Source organism: Carlito syrichta, unplaced genomic scaffold (assembly GCF_000164805.1).
Source record: "Carlito syrichta isolate Samal-C Ts95f unplaced genomic scaffold, Tarsius_syrichta-2.0.1 Scaffold287895, whole genome shotgun sequence".
NCBI classification, from domain to species: domain Eukaryota; kingdom Metazoa; phylum Chordata; class Mammalia; order Primates; family Tarsiidae; genus Carlito; species Carlito syrichta.
Window position 1 is genome coordinate 140010 of NW_007231991.1, and position 3780 is coordinate 143789.

The window sequence follows — 3780 nt, forward strand, 5'->3', positions numbered from 1 at the left end:
GAGGTCTCGCCCAGTTGCCCAGGTGGGTCACGAACCCGCCGGCTCAGGCAATCCTCTCACCTCAGCCTCCCAAAGGCGCAGGATTACAGGCTGAGCCACCGAGCCCAGCTAGAAACCATTTTTCAATACAAGATTGGCCAAGTTTGGAGAACATGATAACCCAGCGCGTGGGCGTGGGTGTGAGGATGCCAGCATTCTTGTACATTCCAGGCAGGAGAGTAAGTTGCCATAAACCCCACTGGGCGATATATATCCGCATTTTAAATTCATGTGCCCTTCAAGGCGGCAATTCCGCTGCCAAGAATGTCTCCTACGTATATCCCCACACAAGTGGAAACGGACTTGCAGGGAAAATCATTGCAGCTTCATCTCTAATAACAAGAGATTGGAAATAAACTAGATGTTCAGTGATAGAGGACTGGTTAAATCAACGGAGGCAGACAGTAGAATACCATACAGCCATGAACAAGGACATGGCTGCAATCTGTGTGCTGATACGGAAGTGTTTCCAAGATAAAGTAAGTTCAAAAAAAATAAAGCATAGCGCAGAAAAAGCGCACTTTGAACAGTGCTGCTTTTTTGTTCATAGAGGTGGGAAATGTCTCTGTGCCTGTGTGTGGAACAGTTCTGGAAGGATGCACAGAACAAGTTCTAGCTGCTGCCTTTGAGCTGGAGGAGCGTGTGACTAGAATAAGATGGGAAGGAGACTTTGTTTTCATGAAGCTTCTTAAATGTTGTGCCATGAATGGGAATGACATCAAAGCCACTTTTTACAAACCACGACTCCATTGTTGTGCTCTACAGACACCATCTGTTTCAATATCTGTCTGCTCACCCTAGGTCCAACACACACACACACACACACACACACACACACACACACACACACACACCCCTTGGAAGAAGAGAGCTGGTCTGACTCATTCCTACACCCCCCAGAGCTCAGCATAGCAGCCAGCACAGAGACGCCCGCCAATAGTCATGAGAGCGAATGATCTTGGAAGAAGATCCCACAGCCCCAGTCCAGCCTTCAGATGACTTTTGATCAGGTTGACACCTTGACTATAACCTTATGAGAAAACCAAAACCAAAACCACTAAGCTAACCTACTTCCTGATTTCTGACCTACAGAAACTTTGAGATGATCAATGTTTATAATGTAATTCGCTAAATTTTGGGTAATTGTGACACAGCAATGAAATCAATAAATCTTTATTTTATTTTATTTATTTATTTATTTATTTTTTGAGTTGGAGTCTCACTCTGTCGGCCACACTGGAGTGCAGTGGCCGCTCCTGGCCACTGCAGCCTCGACCTGCTGGGCTCCGGCGATCCTTCCGCCTCAGCCTTCCCAGTAGCCGGAATTACAGGTGCATGCTACCATGCCCAGCTAATTTTTCTGATTTATTGTAGAGATGAGGTCTCGCCAAGTTGCCCAGGCGGATCTTAAACCCGCGGGCTCAGGCAATCCACTCACCTCAGCCTCCCAAAGGCGCGGGATTACAGGCTGAGCTACCGAGCCCGGCTCAGAAATGCATTTTTTAAAAGATAAATTGATGGACCGATCCATGGATGTACAAGGATAAACCAAGTCAAGTGTTAGTGGTAGAAAGGAGGTGGGGGGTGCAGGCATTTTGTTGTAAAAGTCTTTCCATCTTACCGTATATTTGGAACTTTTCATAACAAAATGTTCTGGAGAAAGGACCCTGAATAACCATATATACCAATTCTCTCATTTATTATTATTTTAGTTACACAAATAAAAACAAATTCATTCTCATTAAAAATAAAATACACAAGCTGAGCTCGGTGGCTCAGCCTGTAATCCCGCACCTTTGGGAGGCTGAGGTGAGCGGATTGCCTGAGCCCGTGGGTTCGAGACCCGCCTGGGCAACTTGGCGAGACCTCATCTCTACAATAAATCAAAAGATCAGCCGGGCGTGGTAGCGCGCACCTGTAGTTCCAGCTACGTGGAAGGCTGAGGCGGAAGGATGGCCGGAGCCCAGTAGGTCAAGGCTGCGATGGCCAGGAGCAGCCACTGCACTCCAGTTTGGGTAACAGAGTGAGACTCCAACTCAAAAAAAAAAAAAAGAAAGAAAATACACATGTAGAAAAAGCCACCCCCACACACACACTCCAGAGTTCCCTTCCCATTCTTCTGGCTATGTAGTTTCCAGACTTTTCTCTGTGCCTTTACATAAATATATAGGTAAGTACAGAGTCACGTTATTTTCTTAACAAGGAATATACGATTCCGAAAGTATGCCCTAGGGCTCTCTCTGTGTTGTCACGCATCCTAGTTCTATTGATAAATTGCTGAGTAAGGTTGAGCCTTCTTCCTCAAGTTACAGGCCCAGAGAAGAGGCACACACAGCAAGTTAGAAGGGCTGGGACTCAGACCCATTCTCTCAACTCCCAGGCCTGGGCACACCCTGCTTGATTGAATGGGTGGCGGGGCTGCACCCAGGCCCCATTTCCTGGTAGAACACAGCGGGCAGGTCCAGCCCTGCCCTCAGGGAAGACCAGCTTGGGCTCGGGTACACCCAGACCCAGGAGGAAGTCTGCAAAGTGCTTCCTCTTTTCTTAGCCTCCGGGGACACTGGGGGAAGGGGATGAGGGTGTTGTGAAACCAAATCGTTCCCCGCCCCTGCCCCCCCTATGGGGAGGGAGGGCAATCAGCTGGGGGTGGCCATGCAGCTGGGTGCGGAAAAACAATTTCATGGGTTCCCCCGCCATCCGATGTCCTGGCTGAGTCCCACTCTGCCCTGAGGGGGTCAGTGCCTCTAGGATGGGGCCGGGGTGGACAAGCTTCAGGACGCCATAGGCCAGCCTTGCCAGGCCTTCCTCAGGAGCAAGCTACTGCCTTCTACAGTCTCCTGTCCCAGAGATGGTCTCCACCTGGAGCTTCAGGCACCAACAACAGAGAAGGGGTTCCTCCAACTGGCCAGGCTGCTCCCTTCCCAAGCCTTGTCAGGCAGCCCCTTCTGTCTGTAAGATCATCTGCCCTGGTCTCCCACCGACAGCCTCTAACCCTCGACTCATACTTCACCTTTTCCAAGAAGTCCTCCGTGATGCACCCCAAGCTGGACTCGGCATCCCTCCTACGTGGTCCTAGAATATCAGTGGCCTCTCTCTTTCTAGCATCATTTTCCACTCTGCATTTCAGTTATTGGTTTAAGTGTTTGTCTCCCTAATTGGATTGGAAATTGCCTGAGTCCCAAAGCTGTTTGATCCATTTTTGTGCTCCCAGACCCTGGCAGAAATGCACATAGTAGGTCCTTAATAAATATTAATGGAATTATTCAAAGAATAGGGTTTAGATCCCAGCGCTATCATTCACTGGCTGTTCCTAAACCTTGAGCTTCAGTTTCTCAGCTGTAAAATTGTTGCCAAGTGGGGTGCTCTATGGGTTCTTTGGCCCACCACATTACAGCATTTCAGAGTGAGACCAAGCATAATTTTAAGACAGAATTTATGAGGGGGGGCATGCCCAACGGGCATGGGTGTCTTAAGAGAAAGAATGAGCATTTGCTTTTGATAAGAAGCTTGATAGCCAGGCTCGGTGGCTCAGCCTGTAATCCCATGCCTTTGGGAGGCTGAGGTGGGTGAATTGCCTGAGTCCGCGGGTGCGAGACCCACCTGGGCAGCGAGACCTCATCTCTGCAATAAATCAAAAAATCAGCTGGGCTTGGTAGCACATGCCTGTAATTACGGTTACTTGGAAGGCTGAGGCGGAAGGATCGCCGGAACCCAGGAGGGCGAGGCTGCGGTGGCCGGGGG